Below are 25,056 nucleotides of genomic sequence, written 5' to 3'. Positions count from 1 at the left end.
GAATCAGTTGAATACTTCCTCTTATCTCATCTTGGAGGAATATACTCATTTATTCAAAGTTAGATCACTGTTTGCAAGAGATTTAATCCAGAAGATGATGCTAGTAATAAAGTTCATCTGCATGAGAATTCAGAGCATACAACAGATTCTGAAATATATTTGAATTTAAAAAGTGTTTAATACACTGAATTTGATGTTTACGTATTTTGTGATGAGTATTACGTGATGATGAACCAAGAAGCTCAAAAGTATTCAATACTTATAATGTTTGTTTATTTTATGTTGGTTCTTCCATAAAGCAATTTTGTGTATAATTGTTTTCCCAAAATAATTTTAAAATAAAAAATAAATTTTCCAGAATAAAAGATATTTATTTTAAGAATATAACAAATTATACATAGAATACATTTTATAATTTTCCAGAAGAAAAAGTATATTGATCATGCCATGATAAACACTATAGTAATTAAAATATAGTTGTTAGTTAACTGTTATTAATTAAATAAGAGAGATAAAGGTAATTAAATTCAAATTACAAGAACATAACTAAATACAAAAATGGTAGGAGAAAAAAAGGAATGCCAAACAGCAAAAGTGCCAAACAACCTCTTTAAAACATTTTTTCAAGAGGAAGTGTTAGATTTGTGTGTAAATGTTTTTTTCTATTGTATGGTGCTTTTAGAATTTTGGCATCCCTTTTTTCTCCTCCTACCACTTTTGTTTGTAGTTATATTCTTGTAATTAAACTATGAATTTAATTTCCTTTATTTCTTGCTTATATTAATAACAGGTTATAGGTCCAGGAAGTTCTAGATAAAGAAGAAAAAAATCTGTTAGTAGTAACTTTTATGTAATGAAGAAGAAGAATCAAAAGGGAGAAAAGGATAATCAAAACTATATACAGTAATTACATGATAAAGTTAAGCAACACAGAGAAATGAAGATGACAGGCTGAAGAAAGCATTAAATTGAACAAATAATTATAAAAATATGTGGTCAACAGTAGTGTGCAGTGACATTTGATGATAGGGAAGCTGTGTTGGCCCTGGATAGAATCATTGGAATCGTTATACGATATTTTGGTGTGTAGCATCCATGAGCTAAACCACACGAGGTTGGTGCTCTATAAAGTGCATGCGCAAATGCATATAATCTGGCTGCTTTACACAATTCAAATATTTTCACCGTAAAAGCTTTCCTATATTCAACAATACAGCACTTCCATTGGAAATATAAATATATGAATTTATATTTGAATATACAATAGCAATCTTACCATTTTTTTTCACAAGTAGTATAGAAATTTGTAATAAGATATATAATGCAATTATAATAAAATATTAATTTTAATTAATTCAAAGTACGTTAAAATATGAAAATAATCATACAATATGTATTTATATTTTAGAAAATACAAGGAAAGCGACACTACCACAGATTCCATGGACATCACACCACTGGTGGTCAATAAGAGTAAAAGCTACTTTTGTTGGTACTCTTGTTGAAAGGGGTGTTGGGAAGCAATTAAACACAGTTATCATGATGATATTCTAACAGCCAAAGCAACAAAACAAGTAATAAGGCTATAGCCTTAATTTATCTTGTAAAGCTGAATATTTAGAATACTCAGACAATATACAAGATTGTATACATGCAAAGGAAGCGTGAAGTATTTTAGAATAACTGAATACAAAATGTAACTTGAGTGTGATATTTTAACTCACATGAGAGCCAGTTTATAACTTGGAAAAATACAGATGAAAGTATAAAAGACTACATTGCATCAATGAATATCATGAAAAATTAAAATTAAGTACTATGGATTTGGTAACTGAGAAATAGCAGTAATGATAGCAGGTGACTTCCTGAGCAATATGAACCTCTCATTGCAAAAATGGTAAATGGGAGAAAAAATGGGGGCACCAAAAATTGCAAAAGCTCCACACAACAGAAAAAACATTTTTAAACAAATTTAACAGTAATTATACCAGTAATGGCAAACCTGTGATTCATATAATGATTTCAAGGTACCTTAACGAATGTTTAGAAAGTAATAAGTTTTTTATAATTGTAGAAAAATCACTGATAGATTAATACTGTGCTTTCACAAAGTTTTGCAAAGCTATTATGAAAAGTCTTAAAGTCACAAATTATGAACCTCAGATTGAAAAATTATGGTCATATGAACAACAGATTTCCCATTAAATATTTGTTTCTGTTAAAAATCACATCCTTTTCACGTACATATAGTTTGTTGTTATTTTTCTGATTAAAAATTAAAGTAAAAATTAATTTTATTTTAACTTTTTAAAAAGCATCTTTATGCTGGAAAATTTGTGTGTGGTGTTCATTTTATTATAAAGTAAAATTTGTTATATTTTTTATTATTTTTAATTATTCAAATATCGGTCCATGATTTGAAGTTACTAAATTTCAAATTCAATTATAACCTCTTATAAAGAAATGTTCACCATTATTGAAGTAAACTTTTGCATAGTTCTTTTATTAGATAAAGAATATTTTTAGTTTTACTTATAATTATCTTTGGATTATAGCCTCAGAAGAAACAGATCTATGATCTGTATCTCAAGTCAAAGAGTAAGAATTAAATGGTAGTAATAAACTGAAATGAAAATAATTTAAAGTTTGTTAAATGTTCTAATTAGTTAACTGAGCTGAAAATAAGATGTACTCCCATTAAAAAACAAACAAAAAATTAAATTTCTGACTATACTGTATAAGCAGATGAATATTTATGTATTCGGAACTCTTTGAAATCATTTTATAAATATTATATTTCATAAAAAAATATTTTGATGAGCCATTTAGTATAAACTATTATGAAATTTCTTTTGTAGAAAACAAGCTATTTCAAATTAATCATGATGATTATACTTACTTTACATTATTCTGTTATAAAACTAAGATTATTCTATTTATATAAAACTATGAAAAGAACATTTCTCTCCACATTTAAAAATTCAGAATAACAGATACTGTTATTGTGCAAGTTAATATCACTTTTCTGTAGAATTATATTATGATTTGTAACTATATAAATTAAACTTTAATTTAAAAAGATCTAAAGTTTTGAAGTTTTTTTTAAACAAGTTTATTGCTATATTTAAACATTGGAATTATATTATTAGACATTAACTGACTGGGAAAATAAATATTTGAGATAAAACTTTCATATCAAAATAAACACAGTAAACTGTCAATGTAAGTGATAAATTTATTCAATATTTTAGAGAGATTTTTATCAAAAGTATTACAGTCACAAGTGAAAACTTTTGAAATATTTAAAATAACCTAACATTTATATGATTCGTTTTTTATATAGACAAGGTTTTTTTCTTAATTTTGTAATATCAATTATGTAAATTATATCCTTATAAATATTCTCTATTTTTAATATATCTTTTAACATATATTTGTAATTCAATGTTAATGAGAAAAACAATAATTTTGAATAAAAATATAAAATAAATATTTTTAAAAATTGTTATATTTTATATTTTACTGTTGATTATATTCATTCATTCTTGTTTAATCAAAGATCTATATTCAATATTACACTATTTTATTAAATATTTGCAAATACTGTATTTATATTGTTTTATTTAGCAAGCAGAAATGTAAATATATATTCTTAAATATTTTTATTTACTTTAAAATTATTGAAGTGAAATCTTCACTTGATATTAAAAATTTTTTAAATTAAATTATTATTATATATAGAATGTTAACTATTCAAAAAAACACAAAAAATAATAATATAAAATACAAATATTAACATGACAATTTGATTCTCGTCTTCAGTCTTTATTCTAAATTAATTCAAAAGTTTTAATGCTAAGTAATTAATACAGACAGAATTTCACCTTTTAACCCACATTTCCTGCAATTATACATACTTAATAGTTATTTACTATTTCTCTAAGTCAATTATGTAATTGAGGTGTTATTAATAAAACATTAGTTGAATCTTCCTATGAGCCAAATATTTTTTTCTTTCTTTCTTGTTCAGAATGAATTATAATAATAAAATCTATTTTCATTTAAATATATATTATCAATTCAGCTTTGGTCAAAATATTTAATTAGTTTATATTTTCAATTTAAATTTACAGATTTTTAAAATAGAAATATCTATCCTAAATTTAAATATATTATTAATAATACCAAATGAAAAAAAAACATAAAATATGACTTTAAGATTCTAACTAAAATAACAAATATCAGTTTTCTTTCTCTAACTTTATTTAAATTATATGTTACTTAAAAACTTGTTCAAATACAAGTTTTAAATTCAATAAATTCTACTTAATTTAAATAAATGTCTTTTAAAACTTGTGTCTGAAAATAAAATAATAATATATATGCTTACAAATGTTTCTCTCCTAAAATGGCTACATTCTAAAAGAATAAACTTCAAGATGAGCTTTTATAACTATACTTAAAACTGTTAAACAATTGCAATTTTTTTTCTTTTTTTTAAAAATTACTTTTATTTACTAAACATTAATTACTTTTTGATAAAATTCATAAAATATAGTTTTTATAATCTATTCTTTTCCTTTAATATATTCTTAATAATGTAGACACCAAAAATAAAATTGTTACGATGATAAATTTTGCTATCTTATGTTGTTATTAATGATTACAGTTATATTAAAAATTCATTCAATAAAATGAATCATTCCCTAACACAAGTACAATATGATCAAATATAAAACATTATTTAATAAAAATGTCTGCAAAGAAAATATACTCATCATTCATAATCATGCAAAAACGAAATTTTGTAACCTGGTAGTCTCTCAATGCAATGCAAAAATTTATATATATAGAATTTATATTTTTAAACAATTATACTGAACATGATATAATCTGAATTATTAAGTAAAAAGAAACTCAAACTGCTTGTTAAGAAAACCAAAAATAAAAATATAACAGGAATGCTTTCAGCCTACTAATTATGTACATATATACATACATACCCTCATGCTCATAATCCAAAAAGATGAACAGCAGGAAAAAGGAGAGTATAATCTTAAAACTATCCATTCAACAACTTTCTCCACACCTTCCTGTTCAGACACACCTCCTTGCTTTAGACACACTCATGCCTGTTCTAGGACACTTTGTCACATTCTCTTTCTGACAACACCTTACGCCCACTAACTACATCCAACTAAAGTAAAGAGAATATCTACAGCAGACTGATTCCAGATTAGCTCACTTTAGTTGGTATAGCTAGCTGAAGATGGCTGAACAGTAAGCTCTAATATATTTTTATTTTTGGCTCCTGTAATAAGCAGTTTGCATCATACTTAAGGAAACTCAAAGTTTCATTAATTTCCAAGATTCTTATTATAGAATCATCAAAATAACTAAAAATGGATATTATTTTTTATATAACAGAAATTAAACAACAATATCTTTATAATGTATACTTAGAAACATATTATTCATGATTAACTGCTTAAAATTTGGATTTCAATTAAACAAATTATTATTAATTTTAAAATCTTTTTATTTAAGTTTACTTTTCAGATCTTGTGTACTACAATTCATCAGATAATCACATTTGAACACTTTTTTGTAAATTTAATAAATACAAAGATCATAAAAATCAGAATGAGTAAATGTAAATATCATCATATATTTCTTATTTTATAAATAATAAATCTTGAATAAATAATTTATTTTTCCTCATTTTCTTAAATCTCCAATCAGATAACAGAAAAATACCATAAAATTTTGAAAACTTATAATAAGTCTTATAGTTTTAAAAATTTTCAAATTGATTTTTTTTTCCCAAAGAGTATTGTAACAACCAAGAAGGCAATAAGCAAGAGGAGCAATATTTAGAGAACATGGAAGATGACTCAATTTTTCATTTATATTTTCTTAATTTTTTTATTGCAATGAAAATCCAGGAAAAATTTCTCTTTTTCTATTTATCAATGTTGGGCATTTCTCACTAACTTATCTAACTGAGCATACCATTAAATCAAAGCATTTCATAATTAATAATGTCTTTGTGAACTCTCTAAACAAACAGCATTTTTTTTTTGTTTTCTTGGAATTAATGAAAATGATTCTTAATACTGTAACCATATATCCATTGGATAATTAAGAATCCATTTTTCATCCTAACTGTCAAACAATTTAAAAAATTTCATTTTCATATGTCCAATAAATAATGCATATATTATCTAGAAATCAATAAATTTTGATTAGATTGCAGTTGTGATACACATATAACATTGTCCACAGAAAGGGCTAGGATGGGTGGCAAACCACTTTGAGCCCATATGCCTTATAGTGAGCATACTTAGCTTTAGAGATGCTCATGCAAGCCGAAGTTTTAAACCTCAAAAAAGAAAAAAAAAAAGAAAAAAAAAAAAATATTTAAGTAAATTAAACAAATATGCTTTAATTAGAATAAATGTAAAAAAGCTGATTATTACATGCCAGATGATTTCTCCTTAAATGCCACTATGGGCATGTGTGCCATAGATTCACCACTCTTGAACTAGGAGGTACTGTACATTTGCCCCGCTGATCCTTCCCTTTTGTTTTACTCTTGTGAGCACCACCATTTCCCCCCTCCAAAAATACCTCGATGTTAACACTTTGTGAACTACTGTTTACAACATTTGTAATATAATAATATTTACTTAATCACTTATTTTTACCTTTTTTTGATAATTATGTATTCGCGTGAACTTTAATTGTATTTTAAACAACAATTGAAGTTGTAAGAGGAAATTTGCCTATTTTACCAATCTAGGGACCACCCTTTTATAAATTTTAATATTAACTTAAAATGATTAGAATAAAACAGTTTATTATCCAAATCTCACAACATGCCAAGGGAAAAATGAGAACGCAATCAATGAGTAATGATGAGAACTCCCCCCAAAAACAAGATGAGTCACATCGACTCAATGATGACTCTACAAAAGCAAGAGGTCATTGCCAAATAAAAACAACAGAGGGGAGTATCACTCTCATACTCAGAGAGACAGAGATTCTCACCAGTATAATTCTCACACTCAAGACAGGCAGTAAGTAAGAGCAGACTCAGGACAACAAACAAGAGAGAATAGACCAGAAGCGGTCAGACAGACACAGGACTTAAGCAGCCAGAGAGTGCAGTCCAGTCCAGACAGTACCAGAACAGTACAAGCAAAAAAGAGCAAGAGTGAAACAGGATCAAGAGATTGACCAACTGTCGAAATAGACGAAACAAGACATCTTGTTTAAATGGTATGTTGTGAGTCGCGTAGTTCGAATACCCCCCGTTAGGTACCCCCCTCATTGTATAGATAAAGATAGGCAGATTTCCAAAAAAAAAATTCGGATTTGATAACTTTGTTCCGAACTTTCGGTTTTTTTTTGCTAATAAACTCTTTTCAATTGATTATATCTGACTCTGTATTCTTCTTCCTGAGCGGCTCATTCCTGGACTTCAGAGTGACTCTTACCCTCGCGCCTTAGTCATTTACTTCATCCCAATCGGTGGTGTGTCCGGAAAAACACACCTGGTGGCAGGACCCTATCAAAAACATACGTAATAAAACATCTTGACAGCCCTGAACCCCACACTCTGAATAATAATATTATAAAGATATTTCATAAAAGTAAATTCATTTTAATAACAATTACAATGAAGTGACTATAACCTTAAAGAGATCTCCCACTCTGAGCTTAAAGAGATCTCCCACTCTGAGTTTTCCTTAAAGCCCCATACATTTAGACTAGGCTAGGCTTAAATGCATGGAAAATTCAGACAACTACCAAATGTCACAGTTTATGCAATTTTTGTGTATTTTTTATACATGTTTATAATTCACTCTCAAAGATAAATAAAGATGGTAAGTATAACTATGCAGACTGCTTTTTATTGGTGAAACATGTGTTTCTATAGTAACCACATTCAAATTCTTCTTGGAAAAGTCCATTAATTATGCTTTACTTTTGTCATTATCATTTGGTAAAACAAGTGATTTCTTCACAAAACTTAAGAGTGAGCAAAAATAATTTTTATTACCATTTGATAGAGCTTACTATAGTATATTGCATTTTGCATTGTATTTTAGTCAATTTTAAGCCAAGGCACATCATCAGAAGTAACTGATTTTCTCAAATGTAAGTGAATCAAAATTATTATAGAGTTGTCTTGAATATGACATTGACAAAATTTACTGGCTAATGTTATCTGTAATGAACAATATTTTCCATTATAAGTTAGACATGCTTACATTCAAAGACTGACAAAATTGGCTAAGTTAGGATGTTGCTGCATTGGGGTTGTTTATATTTGATTTGGAATGAGATAAATTATTAGAAAACCACACAGTATAGATTGTGTGGTTTTCTAATAATTTATCTCATCCCAAATCTCACTAATAAAATGTGTGAAAAAAGTTTATAGCATGATAAAGCTTGCATAATTTTAAATAAAAATCACTTTTTCATTCTTTCAAAGTTTTCTTTTTTAAGTTTTTGCTCCACATTAAATTTTTGTAAAAACAAAAAATATTTTTTTTACAGAAAAAATATTTCTATTCGACTATACATACATAGATGAATCTAGCTGATTTGTTCCTTCACACGCTGTACGAGGCAATAACAGTTCCACTGGCAAAGTCGACCTTTCTTTGTAGGCTACCATTCGCCGCAAAATGTAAAATAGTTAAAAAGTGTGTAGCTAGTACAGTGTGTGAAGGGACAAATCAGCTAGACTCATCTATGTATGTATAATCGAATAGAAATATTTTTCTGTAAAGTCATATTGGTCCTGGCAATTTTTATTAAACAAAAAATATCTATTTTACAAAACTTTGGTACAGTAAATGAATAAGTATCATGTTTTAGATTTTTAAATAAATACATTTTTATGCTGTATTATAGCTAAAAATAATCTGAAGGTTCAGATTTAATAACACAAATTATTATTTATTTAAAAATCTAAAAAATGATTCCCATACATTTATCATTTACCGTATTTTACAAACTATAAGACGCACTTTTTTCTTCGAAAAATTGCTTCCAAAATTCAGGTGCGTCTTATAGTCCGTAAAATACGGTAATTATAAATTCTATCAGTTTTAAAGTTTAGTAATAAAGTAAACTTTATATACAGGTATAGGCCTATATTTTGAATGATCACAGTAAAGTTATTATCAATCTGATTTAATATATTTCATACTGTATAAGATTTGAAACTTTCTAAATGTAATTGAAAAATGATATAATTATAAGCAATACAATATCCAGAGAAATATTATAAGTTAGATATTGAATATTTAAATGATGATTATTAGTCATCAGTAATTATAATAAATGTATTTGTCAAAATAAGAATGTTATCTAGGAAAAATATAAAACAACAAATGAGATTGGGAATAATCATTAATTTATGAAATACAAAAAAAGTAATTTAAAATCTTAAAACTTCATTTATATTCATTTATTTTAATTAAAAAACCACACTACTGAACTACAATCAATTAAAGAACACAGAATATTATAGGAAATATATTAAAATTATATAAGTGCTAGAAAAAACATTTCCATTATAATATTAAATTGATTACTAATATCATATCATCTAAATATATTCTTATATAGCTATGTATAATACTATTAGCAATTAAATTTTTTAATAAAAAAATTCTAAGGAGAACCTTGAGAATATCGTGACTATCGTTTTGTTTATGTTAATTGCAAGGTTATTTGTAGCACACCAATTAGTTATAGTGTTTAAATCCTGTCCATTTGAAGAAGTCTGGAATTAAAAACCTTTATATCATTAGCATAGGAAATTATATTTGAGGTTATTTCTATTTACCTACATGAATATTAAATAAAGTATTAACTAGAAGAGATATTTTAATGAAAGGGTCAAAATGAAAATTAGTTACAAAAACTTTGAATTATATAGAAAAAACTGATGGGATATTAATGACTGATTATTGTTTTATACAGAGAAAATCATATGCAAAAATAATTAATTTAATATAGATGCTCAAGCTATTTTTTTGCTTTTTATAGTAAGATTTTGAAATTAGTCACTGATAACATGTTTTCCACATCTTAATATATTTAATTATTTACAGTATTATAATATAAATGTGAATATAATTTTTAATATCAAATTTAAAATAAAAATTGCTCATAAAAAGTTTTTATTTTTGAAATTGTTTTGACAATAGTAATTATGTATAGATTTAATATGTAGTAAAATGACAACCTTTTTATCCTGTTCCAGCAATATTTTAATTATGTAAAAACGTTTTCAACTGCTTTAAGCAGCCATCATCAGTTAAACAACAAAAAATAACATAGAATTATAAAATTATGAAAATAAGAACGAAGAGTTCTAAATTTACGAAAAATTAAACAAAATTCTATTATGCTCGCGCAAATTGTCGGTAATGCGCTTGCACGTTAATCCAAACGTAAAACAAAAAGGTAGTAACATATCAACCTAGACATCGTAAAATATTACATTAAATATTTACATTACATATAACGATAAACTAAAAGTGGCATTTTAATGATGTTCTGTCCTTTTAACAATGCTCCGTTAATTTAGGTTATCAAAGGATTTCCAGGCTGACACTAACGTGTCTGCATCTCTATGGTTGATGCAGTTTGTGGTTAAATGAGCTCTGTGTATTTCCATTTTTTCAATGTGTTTAACCACTTGTCTTGATCTTGCTGCCCTCACAATCGAGGCTTTATCCCAAAATACCGTTATCCCTTGCTCTTTCGCAAATGCTGCCAGTACCATAGAATCAACATTCTTGTTCACTGACTGCTTATGCTCGTGTACTCTCTGTTTTAGGCTCCTCATCATAGCGCCGACATACACTAGATCAGTGTTAAATCGATTATCTCTAATTGGGATAGAATATACTCCTGTTCTGTCGTTGTGCTTTTCTTTTCTCTTATCATTTCTCAAGATACTGTACACCGTTGAGTTACACCTGTATATTATGTGCAGATTCCTATGCCGCGCTACCTTCTTAACTACTTTACTTAGAAACGGTATAAAATCCAAAACTAAATTTCTTCTTTGCCCAGTTTGGGGTTGTTGCTGGTCCTGTTTACGTTTATGCATTCTCGTAATCAGGTTGTCGATTACTTTCCTCCAGTATTTATTGGTTGTTATTTTACTTTATAGAAACAATTCCAATAAGCTTTGTTTGTTTATTTATTTATTAATTTAATATGTTTATGTTAATAAATTTTTTCAAAAATAAATAAAAATATGAAAAATACAAGTAATTATTTTTATGTAAAAGATACTAAATTAAATTTCTAATAATTAGTTTTAATAGAGTTAATAGCTAATTTAATTTTTATTGAATTAAATTTAAAAAATTACCAAATAAAGGATATAAAAAAGCATAGGAAATGAAACAAATTATTCAAATTGCTATATTTATTTTTTGAAATCTGTTCAAAAGTTTCATTTTTCATCTTAGGATTTTGACCAGAACAAAGTTTATTCAAGCTGAGTAAATAAATAAATATGAAAATTATTATTGAAGTTAAATAACTAAACGGTTTAAATATTCCATTTAAAAATCAGAGTTGAAAACAATTTCTTATAATATATTACATTTGAATAACTGTATATTTATTTTGGAAAAGTTTAAATATGTCTGGAATTACTATATTTAATACAAATATTTTGTTTGTTTTTATTTGGCAGACTTTTGAAATAAAATTTGTACTGAAATTTATATTTACTTGTGAATGGATATCTAACAAACAAATAAATCTTTGTTTATAAAAAAATATAATCATTCATATTATATTGTTTGTGTAAGACTATTCTGACTGAAAAAAGATCAACTACTTATAAGCTAAATTATTATTTCATTTAACTTAATGTCAATTTAATTAAACTTTTTTTTATAAAAAGTGTTGTTATAAAATGTATTAGAATAAAATAAAATAAAATTATTAAAATAGATTTTAAAATTATTATTGGAAAAAAAAAGATAACTCGAGTATACACAAGAAACTAAATCAAGAACATTGTGATTATAAATAAGAGATTATAATTATTATTAATTTAAAAAATATATTGTCTAGAAAAACTTTTATATATTTTTTTCATCATATTATGTAAAGATAAACAACTAAACTAAAATATATTAGGAACATTAAAATCATTTAACATTAAGTGTATATGAAATTAATCAGAGTTAACCTAACTCATAATAAAAAGAATACAGTAGCCCTTCATTTTACATGTCAAGAGGCAAACCAAACAAGCACTATAACAGATGGTACAATGTAACCGACATATCCATCCATTCAATTTGTCTATTTTCGATCTCCATGCCAATTTCTTTTTTGTGGGTTGTATTTCATACAATGGTAGTTTCAATGTCAATGATTGGAATAAGATAACATTTCTTTGCCAGTGGAAATTCAATGACAACCAAATTTTTAAAAATTATTGGCTAAACTGCTTTTATATTTAGGAGACAAAGGAAAAAAAAGCCTAATATATCCAAATGAGTGATATAATGAGGAGCTACTATATTTCTAAAGCTAGATAATGAAGAACATAAGAAAGAGAAAGCTGTTAAAATCGTTTAATTTTCAAATGGAAAAATCATCTTATTCAACTTCTGAGTCTTGAAATGCTTTTATTTTTCAAGAAAAATTAGTATTCTTTCTCTACTGCTATACCAGCACAATATAAGCTACATAATGAGATGGATTAAAATTATTATATGTCCAATATATAATAATCAACAAAAAAGGAAAGAAAAAGAAAGACTTATGAATGGAAAATATACTTGCTTTAAATTATATGAAAAAAAAAACACAAAAATAATCAAAAATAATAAATAAAAATTATTTAGTTTTTTTTGTAATTTTATTTCATAATACGAATAAAATAATAATTAGCTGTAACCAATTTTAATTATTTTTCGTTTATTTATTATTTTCAAGAAACCTTTGTATCTTCATAAACCTGCTTAATTAAACACAAGTCTATAAAAAATATCATACTTCCAATTTCTCACTAGTAAAACAAATAATGCTTTGTAATTACTGTAATATATTTGTCAAAAGTTAAAAATGTTTTAATTTTTCATAATCTAAAAAATTTGCAAAGATTACATGAATTAAATGATTAAAATTGTTTATGGTTATTTTCAGAAAGTAAATTGAAAATATATCTTATTATATGTACTATTAATAGAAAAAAAAACTAAATAAACAAAAAATTATTTTTATTGATTTAACTGAATGTGAAGTGTAATTTATGACAAAACTAAAAATAGACTTTGAATCTGGTGAAATCAAATAATTTATATCTAAATAAATTGTTTGTAATCTAAAAACCAAAGTATTTCATAACAATGTATCTAAGAATATCATCCAGTAAGAAAACGATATACTTTATATTATACATTTTTTATACTGTAGTGATTAAAAATGAATAGTAGTTAAATATATTTTAAAAACCTGAAAATGACAATTTTGTTTTTTTTGCTTATTAGTAAGTGATTTTAAAAAACAAAGATTTTACATATAAAATATTTTCATCAATTTAATTGTTACTTAAAACCCTTTAAAAAAAATCTAAGAATTTTGAATATTAACTTATTTAGTAATATTTGAAACAAGAATATAAACAAACTCAACTCTCTTTTCCATTGAAATTCAACTGATTTATCACTTTATCAAGCATACAATAAATGTTACATTAATAAATTTTTTAAACAATCCAATATATCTTCATGACATAATAGTTTCATATATCATTATAAAATCAATATATGTAGAATTAAAAAAGAATCTGCAATTTTGAAGTAGCTTGTTAAGTAATTTACTCTTATATCAAATATGTACTGTACATATGACATTAAAATATTAATAATTTGTTAATGGTAAGTTAAAAATCGAATTTGTTCAATAAAATGTATTAAAATGTACAGTACCTCAAAATATAAGGAGTAAAATCACTGATATATAATCTTAGACAAGTACTGAAAAGTATTAGTTTCTTTTAATTGTATTTTTTTAAAAAAGATTTATGTAAAGTGATTTGTTTGAAGACAGAACAAACAAAATATTTAAGATCTCATGAAAAAAAATTAAAACTTGTTTTATGTCTACCATTAAAAAAAGGATATGTTATGGAGAATTCAATTTTCCAACAGAAAAGTCCTACAGAATTTTGTAATAACCTTCCTATTCAGAAACATTAAATCTTTCAAATTAAATATTTAACTATTTTTTTTATAATTTTAGACTTAAAATTCAAATTACAAATGCATAAATTATCAACACAGGCGTTATCAAGGAACAGGTGTTAAATATACACATGTTCTCATTTATAACAACATTGTTTTTTCCATACCATCTTACCAGATAAATCAAAATTTATAAAAGAGAATAAAAAAACCCTTTTCACTCCATTTAAAAATTATTACAATAATAAACAGAAAATCTAAAAAAAACATTTTATAATTATTAACTTTTAAACCAATCATTTATTTTATTTGTATACACAATTTAACTACTAAATTGTTACCGGTAACCCGAATTCAAATAGATATAATTTTCCTGGGTACAAAACTGAAACTGAATTAGCCATGTAATTACATTAATGTATATAAGACATTGTTTTTAAAATTTTTTACTATAAATTTCATTTAAAACGCTTAATAATCTATTTATCTTTCAATTTTTACCATTATTTTATTATAATATTTATAGATTAACGTTCTGTGACCAGCTATTTTAATGATAAATTCAAATATCTAGCAAAGGTAACTTTTAGGTAAATTGTCTATATACAAATATACACATAATTACCTAAAAGTAACTTCTACTAGAAATCTTATGTGTATTAGTTACAATAACAACGTCACACACATGATAGTGTCATGCAATAATTAAAAATCAGAGTAAAGAGCCAATGAAAATCGTTTGCAAATAAATAAACAATAAATATTTAAAAATTAAATTATAATAATATTAAATTATTATATAGATTTTAATAATATAACCCTAATATTAGGCTTAGTCTGTCATTCTTTTGATAATCTATATAAAAAAATATAATAATATATATATACTCACAACTGAATTAAAAAACTTTAATTAACACCCAATTACTAATTTCATACGATTATATAATCCTTTATAATTATTTTAATTATTCGTAAACTATATTAGTTGGCACCATGATTGATTTATTAAAAACTTTCTTCTCTAATGTGAAGAAGCCGTCTTCGGAGTCGCCATCATTAGTAGCACGTGATACTCTACGACCAATTACGTACCACGATCGATTCAGTATACGTTATACGTCAGAAAAGGCGATGAGGAAACGAAATAGTAATACATTACCTTGAAAAAAAGAACGGAACGGATCTGACGTAATGTATTATAACTGATAATAAAAAAAAATTTATTTTTCTAATTTAATTTATAGAGTTAGAATTTATTGTGCTATTTATTTCCTGAGGAAATTATTTTATAAATAATAAATTTATATATGTACAGATGTATAAAGCATTCTAGTTTTATGTTTTCTCATTCTGTTAAAGATGAGAGAGGAAAAACAGGAGAAAGATGTAAAAAATCTAAAAATAACTTAAAGACTTGATAAGTGTTGTATCAAGTTTCACCTTCTTTTTTATATGTATACATATTTTTTTTTTTTTACTTCCGAAAATGCAAAAATTTCCGGCTAATTGTTTCTTTTTAACATTGCAAAAGCGTATATTATTTTGTGACAATTAAGTAAACATTTTCTAATTTAACAATATTTTTGAATTAAGTACACGTATTTCCTTTTAATGGTATTAATGTTCTAGTTAGCGTAATAGTATTTAAATAGCTTCATTATTTTTACTGTTGCAATTAATTAGATATGCATTATTGGCAATGAAAAACTTTACATGTGTATTCGAAATATTTCTAATAAGTAAAATAATTAGTTCATTATTTAAATAAAATAAGTTAGAGAATGCTTTTGTTCTATATTTTAATCATTTTTAAATAATTTTTTTAAAAAATTACTTCATTATTTTTATTAAATTAAATAATAGATATTTAGAATAATCTACTGCTTATCGTTTCCTTTAATCATGGGAAAGAAACAGGAATAACTAGAAAAGAAACTTTACAGTTGGACGTTTTAATTTTGAAATGAATAGAAAAATAACTGAAAAATAGTCGTAAGAAAACTCACGGTAAGATCGAATTTTTAAAATTTCTTTTTTACTATGGATACCAAAAGGATCTCTTTCATGCTTATCATAAATTTGCCAGATGCATAATGGTGGCCATCAGCTGGTGATAAATGGAGTCAACATATCCCGATCAAACCACACGTAAAAACTGTATTCTGGAATTCCGATATTGGCATGAATCAGAATCTGCTGAAGGATAGCTGATGCCTTTAACACTTCGAACGTCAAGATTAAAAACTGATTCAACTCGAGTTACCATATAAACTGCATTATTATAATCACAACAAACTACTTCAAACAACCTTTAATCTGCAGTTAAATTATTTACTTAATCTAATGTTTTCGAAATAACGGTTCTTTTGTCGATCCTGAAGAGGATTAGTAAAGCTTTTTTTTTTTTTTTTTTAACTCTTTCCGCCCTGTGGGCACTAAGAGGGCCTCTTTTAGTAAGCCCATTATGGGTTCGGCCAGGCCCACAATGGGGCGACCGGGTGGTGAGGGACGGGGCCCGACATATCCGAACGGACCACCCCCCGAAAAATTCCTGGGGATTATTCGACCCGTTCGGATTCGATCCCGGGTCCCCCAGAGCGGTAGGCTGCCACCTTTACCGCTCGGCCATCCGGCCGTCGATTAGTAAAGCTAACCGAAAACGTTAGATTAAGTAAATAATTTAACTGCAGATTAAAGGTTGTTTGAAGTAGTTTGTTGTAATTCAACTCGAGTTTGATAGTATTCTAGAATTTATTTTCTAAACTGATTTATTCTTAAAAAATCATAAAGATTCGGAATGTTATAGCTAGATTCAGTTGTTTTATCACCGCGTGCGAAGTTAAGAACTCTTCTGTAGCTATTCAATTTGTACTTTCTCCTCCCCCCCTCTCTCTCTCTCGCTCTCCTTCTTTCACCTTAATTAAAGTTTCTTTGTTCGATGAAATATCTCATACATTCTAATTTCAGATCAATATTTAATTAATTTATTCAAAATTATCGGTTAGGCCTTTGATTTTTAGTATATTAAAGATAACGGAAATTTGTTTCTCACTTTAGTAATATTAAATTAACTTTTATATTATATTGAATATGTTAGGCTCAAAGACCGAAATCACTCATTGAGCGCAAAGAACGACTAGAACGCATTATGGCTAACTCAAAATGACCACAAAGTAAAATTCGTATCGTGGCTTTCATCATGGTCTATATAAGAAGGTCAAGACACGCGTACTGGAACCGCCATTTTGGGACTTTTTGAGTCGCGTGTTTAAAAAAAAAACTTGTACGAGCAGTCAGTTTTATATGACATTAATTAAACTAATTTATGCAATTTTAGTTAAATTAATGCGTATAAAACTGACTGCTCGTACAAGTTTGTTTTAAACATGCGACTCAAAAAGTCCCAAAATGGCGGCTCCAGTACGCGTGTCCTGACCTTCTTACATACACCTTGGCTTTCATGGTATTTGACCACGACGCGTTGTGGTGATTAAGAAAAGCCACAACGCGTTCTGAACGTTAGCTGATGCAACCACGATACAGGATCATACAACGCACAGTGGTTTGTAACTTTAAAATATGGATTGTAGCCTCGAAACATTTTGATTTACAATTTTTATTTCTGAACAACATTAGTTCTATAAGTTTTCCTAGAAATTTAGTTTTCATACTTAAAAAAATTTCAAAGAAATAAAATGTATGGAGAAAAATACACATTTGTTTGTTTTGCTAAAAAGTGCTAAAGGTCTAACTACATATACCTGTAGGTGCTTGATATACTATACAAGATGAAATAAAAATCAGCTGCTAAAGTTAAAAACCACTGTGCGACAGATTTATTATGGTTAAAAGCCACCACACGTTCTGGATGTTAACTAATAACGAGGTGATTATAAGAAAATAAAACTTTCTTTTTCATTATGATTTATTTATCGTCAATCATCTTATATAATTTAATAACAAGATTATTTATCACACACAGAAATGTAATTTGGTTACTTTTTAACATTTAATCATTCATGAAAATCTTTTACGGTGCTCTAGATGTCAACGTTTTCTAACAACTAATTTACTAAAAATAATTACTTTGTCAGGAACTTTTATTACTAAATCAGTTTTATTTTTTTATGAGAATCGAGAATGTTGCAGAGTTATTTTCGCCGATTGTTTTCGAACGGATTATCGACGAAAACCGAGGTATCACTGTACAGTGTACACCCATGTACCTAGCATCAATCTGCATTATTTCTTTAGCCTCTGTTGTCCTATCCTAAAAACCCTCCAGTTAGAGAGAAAAACAGAATGTTTTTAGGCTAACACTTTTTCCAACGAAACTTGTGGCGTGATGAGTAATAGCATCGGAACACAGGGTAGTTTTAACCTTGATTTACCCTAAATATAAGACTACCCGAAACATTACTCTGAGAGTTTGAAATTATTCTAGAAAAGGATAATTACTCTAGAAACAATAGCACTGGTCAAGAATAAACACAATACAAACTCCGCAAGTGTTTGCAATGCGCCCGTTGACAAGTTACAACCTATCCTTCGTGCGGCCGGATGGCCAAGCGGTCAAGGTGGCAGCCTACCGCTCTGGGGGACCCGGGATCGAATCCGAACGGGTCGAAACATCCCCAGGAATTTTTCGGGGGTGGTCCGTTCGGATATGTCGGGCCTCGTCCCTCAACACCCGGTCGCCCCATTGTGGGCCTGGCCGAACCCATAATGGGCCTACTAAAAGAGGCCCTCTTAGTGCCCACAGGGCGAAAAGAGTTAAAAAAAAAAAAAAAAAAAAAACCTATCCTTCGTATCGTGGTTGCATCAGCTAACGTTCAGAACGCGTTATGGCTTTTCTTAATCATCACAACGCGTCGTGGTCACGCGTCGTGATCAAATATCATGAAGACCACGACACGAATTTCGCTTTGTGGTCTTTTTTTCGCTCAATGAGCGATTTCGGTCTTTGATCCTGACAAATACCGGTATATAAAAATTAAATTTATTAATATTTAATTCTTTTTGAACAGACAAAATACATATCTGTACATTTCTATGCGTTTTTACAGGGGTATATGTGATGATGCATGTAAAATATATAGTCAAAGTTGGCAGGCGTATTCTATGGATTAAAACATAAAAACGAGGGAAAATGTCTGGTCAAAGAGTGTCCGAAAACCTTTCATTTGCGAAAAACTTCTATTAAAGTTGTAGCAAGGTTCTGTTTAAAAAAGTTCTCTAAAAAGCAGAAGTTATACGTTTATTTTTTATCTTACGTATCTTTTACGTCATCTTACATGTAGTATCTTGCTACAACTTTAAGTGAATTTTTTATCGCAAAAGTGATTTTCGGACCGAGCGGTCAAGGTGGCAGCCTACTGCTCTGGGAGGACCCAAGATCGAATCCAAACGGGTCAAAATCCTCAGGAATTTTTCGGAGGCGGTCCGTCGGGATATGTCGGGCTCCGTCCCTCACCACCAGGCCGCAGAATCTATAATGGGCTTGCTAAAAAGAGACCTCTTAGTACCCACAGGGCAGAAAGAGTTTTTTTTTAAAAAAAAGTATGCAATAAATTGAATATACTTTAATGAATGAAAAAATTTATCAAAATCACCAAAACTACAGGTATATGGGGAAGATGATTTTTGTAACTGATTGGACTGACGTGAGATTGAAGCAAGTTTATATATTTCTTTTTATTTTTATGTACAATACAGTACATATTGAATATATTATATATGACATGGGACGATACGGATAAATTAAACCATGGTGATATTACCATGGTGACTGCATTACCGTGGTGAGCAGAAGCAAGAGCAAAAATAAAATATCGTGAGCGTGAGCGTAAAGGAAAGAATCCACTAGTAATGTTACACCATCAGAGGTAACACCAAAATAATTACAAAATTTTTGTGTTTATCACATTTAAACAGTTTTCCTATACTGTATTTGATTTTTCTTCATTTACTCATTTACAAAGTTAAGAGTGGTCCGGATAATTTACTCCTATTTAAATATTGGATTCATAGTAAATATATAGAATAAATGGAGATTAAATCTTTTTTTTTTAATATGGAAGAAGAGATCAATTCTAAACGAAAAAGTGAATTTTTAAGATTGACACAGTTAGAATGGAATATATCAATTTTTGAAATCAGCAATTCTTGGTGATCGATTTTCATGTAACTGAACAGAATTCAATTTTTCTGAAGCTTCACAAATATAAAATACTACATACTATGAATTTGTTTTTTAACGATCACCAAGGATGAATAATAGGAATTGAAATTCGGCATGAATTACTTGTATATTAGAAAAAGAAACCTGAATCAGATTTGGTTTCCTGGAATACGACTACGCAAAGGTGGTTGAGATAAGGTTGAGGTAAGGCAACGTAAAAGGTGGCGATCTGCCAAGGGAGAGATGCCTCCCGAGAGAACTTTCTATGATGAATTGATTCCTATTTAGGTGTTAGACACGTGGAGAACAGCCGAAAAACTGCACGTGGCAGTTCGTAGTGAAGTGCAAACTCAAGACCAATCCTTACTACCATTCTTTTCTATTGTTTAATTAATGAAGTAAGAAATTTAATATAAGTTAGTAATGATGTATGTGTATATATGTTATATAGTCTGTATATTATATACTGGTATATTTGGAAGTTACATTTAAAAACCAAACATTTATGATTTAATGACCCGAATTCGTTACAAAAAATAAAAATGTCTAAGTTTATAATTATTGTTTTAAAAAATGACGTTAATAAAAACAAGTGAAAAAGACAATAGTGATATCAGGATCGCGTTTAGATTTATGGCCCTCAGTTATAAAATATAAGGCCTTTCTCCTTCATTAAATAATAACGCATTTTAGCTCGCGAGTCCCTAAACTGTATCTTCTTAGAATAAAGCTATAAGTTTTAGTTTGGTAATTCGTCTTATTATATAATTTATTTCTGTTTAGGACCGTATTTAAACATTTATCATTGGGCGCGGAGGCTGATTTTTCCGACTGATATCTATGATTGTTATTCACGGTAATCGGGGGTAAAACAGAATTTTTTCCTCGGGCTCGGAGAAAAATAACATTAATTTATAGAGGTAATAGAAACCACTAGGAGCCCCTAAGTTTTTCCCCGGGTCCAAGAAAAATCCCCAGTTCTCTCCTCTCTGGACAACCCTGCAAAGCAATAATGGTACAAAATAACAAATATAAAATTTATGTATTTATAAAAAGAAATAATTTCTTGTATTTAATTTATCTTTATGTAAATACTATAAAATAAATATAATTATTTGTAATATAGGAAATTGTTTTACGTTTATATGGAGAAAGACTCAGTTTTTACTCTGTTGAATTTCAAATCATTGAAGGAAAAAATCACTTAATTTATGCATGATTGCCTAAATTTTAAAATAAAATCGCAGACTGTCATTTGTATTGATATTCATTTCTTAAATAATTACGTAATCAAATGAGAAAAATTTCAAGGCAAACAGAATCATATTAATGCTTCTGTAATAAATATTTATATTTTATCATTGATGAGATGCAATTATAAAATATAAATGCCCGATTCAGTTAATGAAAGAAAATTTATTCAGTTAATTACGTAGAAAAAAATTTAAATATAATTAAATATAACTTCATTACCTTCATTAACATAAAAATGTGTTTTTAAGGAATTCGTATCAATTATGAGCTCAGAAAATTGAGCTTATTAAATAATTATTTAATAAATAAATATTTGTTAAACATGTATTTAAAATACTAAAAAATACAAAGACAATTCTTGATTTTTTCACGAATTAAATTAAGTTCTCTCTACATGTTTAAACGGTTACAAGGACAATTGAGTGTTAATATGTCATCTTTCCGCTACATAGTGCATAGTTAATACTGACGAGTTACGCCAATTAGATTGAATAAATGTAGTAGGTCTACTCATAATGTTTAAGTAAGATAATTAGGAAAATCAATTCAAACTTTAATGACATTTGAATGAATAAAAAATAACTTTACTCAGCACGTTTCCCTCGTTTAAATGACATATCTTCAAGATTTACATGAATTTATTTAATATTTAATACTACAATATTCCTAATAAATATTTATTTTATTCTTTTGTTGGTTCACCTGTGTTAAAAATTAGAACTATAATTATGAACAATATTAAGTTATATCTCAGCATTTTAAATTCTTTAAGAAATATAACGTATTCAATTTCAAATATTGAATATGACACTCGTATGATATGAATCTTTCCTGTTTTCTTGTTTGCATTACATGATAATTTCACGACGTTGTTGGAAATTAAAAATTTAATTCAATTTTTAATACTTTTATACAAAAAATAAATTTATAATTATTTTAAAATTTCTTATTATTTTCCTACTATCATCTCTCAGTTTAGCCTACCAAAAACAAAGTGGATAACACCAGTAAACACTGGTAGTTGATAACACCAACCAGCTGACCACGTGGAGTTTTCTTCGGACGTTTAACACCACTTTTCCACAGAAAATCCTCCCAAGAAGCTCCTACAACACCTAAATAAGGGTCATTTCACCGAAGAAAATTCTCTCAGGCTGCTACTCTTGGCAGAACGCAGTATTTTACGGCTTCGTTTTATTTCAAACTTATTCAGAAATTATAAATTAATAATGCCGATTTAAATGTATTTTTTCCGAACTTTAACGTTAACCAAAAACAGACTGATGATGAAATGCATTTCTATTGATAGAATAAAGATGTCCTTAGAAAAAAAAAAAAAAAACGCAGAATGTTCTCTTATATAAAAGATCCAAGAAAGCAATAGCCTATTTGATTATTACAGCACTAACAAAACCCACAATCATAAGCTAAGTAATACGACAGCTATAAAAATTATTTTAGTGTAGACACGTATCTGAATTTACAATAAATGTAAAAAATATATACAGTATAGCGTCGATAAGTGGAACCAATTGGGGACTGGGGTCCTTCCAATTAATGATTTGTTCCAGTTTCCGACTTTGTACGAAAAAATACATTAACCTGTCCGATGTTCAAATTTTTCTCCGTTGCGTATCGCTTCCTGTTGAATTTTTCTCCGTTGCGTGTCGCTTCGTGTTGAATTTTCGTCGATTTTAAGCCTAACGAAAATTTTTATAATAATCATCGAGGCTATCGTATCGTTAAAAATTATTTCTGCATTTTGTACAAACAAAATAAATATATTAAAGAATATAAAAAACATGAAAATTATACTTTAGAAGTAAATTTAGTATCAAAAACATTCGATTCAGCACGACACAGTCCGACTGAAAATCGTTCCACTTTCCGGCCATTCCACTTACCGAAGTTCCACTTATCGACGCTCTACTGTATTCAAATATAATACCTTATGTTAAATTGGAGTTTTCTTCCTGACTTTGTTCTTAATGGACTATCCTTTGCACCAATTTGCCCATTTCATTCACAATTGGATTAATGAAATGAGTGAAGTCTGTAAATTGCAATCAATATTCAAATGTAATCAGGATTGTTCTGATTTTTCATAAATAATTCGAACTTCATTCTTCAAACACATACAGTAAAGCTCAGTCGATTGTAGTGGGATCCTGATTAGATTTAAATCGATTTTTTTCCAACTCTAGAAAAATCACTTATCATGCGAACAAACAGCTGACAAAGAATCAATAATTTTTGAGATTGTTTTAAATTGAAATTGTTCAAAACTACTTTCTAGGACAGTGAAGGACTGTTGGGACTGCTTCAGATTTTGTTTTTTTAGACTTAAAGTATCATAAACATCAGATTTAAAGTGTAAACTGTATACTGTTGAAGTACCATCTGGAGTATACAACCTTTTCCATTTTTTTTCCTTGACATTAATTATATATTGTTAAAAATAATATAAACATTTTTAAAAGTTATTAAAATATATATTATGAAGAACTCTAAATATCTAATTGAAATATCTTCTAAAAACAGATGCTGCTATACTTTTTATTCAAGCCTAGTGGACATCACATTTCTACTTTGAATATATTCGTAGGATTGCTGACAGGGTGCAAAAATGTCAAGAGGGTCGAGCGGTCGCGAAGGGTCGTATGTGGGCGATCGGCACTGAGACAGACCCTACGGTTACAAGAAACCGTTTATTTGACACGAAAGAAGCTTACAAGATTTTCGCGATCTTGGAAGTTCTACGTCGGCAGCGGCCTCTGGGTCTTCCTCTCCTTTCCAAGATAGTCCCATTTTGAAGGAGTGTCCCTGGTCGCGAATGGCCAGTTCTCTCGACGTCTCAACGAATCCGGTCGACTTCCGTTGATGAAAATATGTTGATCTGAGGTCGGGAGACAGAGACGGGCACGAGACACACACAATAGATCCGTCACTTGGAACTTTCGGAAGAAGAAACCCCCGCGTCCTTGAATTTTCAGGTTTTATCCGATTTCCTCCGATTGGTCTCTCCTCGTCACTTGGTGACAATTCGAAACCTTTCGGGGGCGCGGGAGAGGTCAAAATCGAAGTTGATCTCCATCCGGAGATAGTTGATCTTCGTTTTTCCACTGTTGTATTGTTTAAAAGTTCGTGTCGTTTTCATTAAGAAAAACTATTTCTAACTTCTATTTTTTTCCTCTAAAAAAGATAATTTTGTCCTTCAAAATAAATTATTTTAACGCGAATTTCAGTGAAGTCCGGACCTGTCCAGAGCTTCACATATTTTATTTTAAATTAAAAAAAAAAATTCTATTACAGGTGCAATTATGCATAAAATAAAATTTAAAATTTAAAGGTTCGACTTCTGTACTGGTG

General features: G+C 28.0%; 1 protein-coding gene across 1 annotated transcript in view; it reads right to left on the bottom strand.

The window, feature by feature from the left end:
* Positions 1–15,336, bottom strand: part of Pkn (serine/threonine-protein kinase N) — a 75,734-nt gene extending 60,398 nt beyond the window's left edge. Inside the window, exon 1 of the mRNA XM_067284183.1 lies at positions 15,142–15,336. The gene's annotated coding sequence lies outside the window, so the exon portion shown is untranslated. The remainder of the gene's footprint in view (positions 1–15,141) is intronic.
* Positions 15,337–25,056: the final 9,720 nt, after the last annotated feature.

The sequence above is a fragment of the Centruroides vittatus genome, unplaced genomic scaffold, assembly GCF_030686945.1.
Source record: "Centruroides vittatus isolate TY-2023 unplaced genomic scaffold, ASM3068694v2 scaffold_1152, whole genome shotgun sequence".
Classification (NCBI taxonomy): Eukaryota; Metazoa; Arthropoda; class Arachnida; order Scorpiones; family Buthidae; genus Centruroides; species Centruroides vittatus.
Note: the sequence above shows the minus strand (reverse complement) of the source record. Positions and strands in the feature narration are given on the sequence as shown.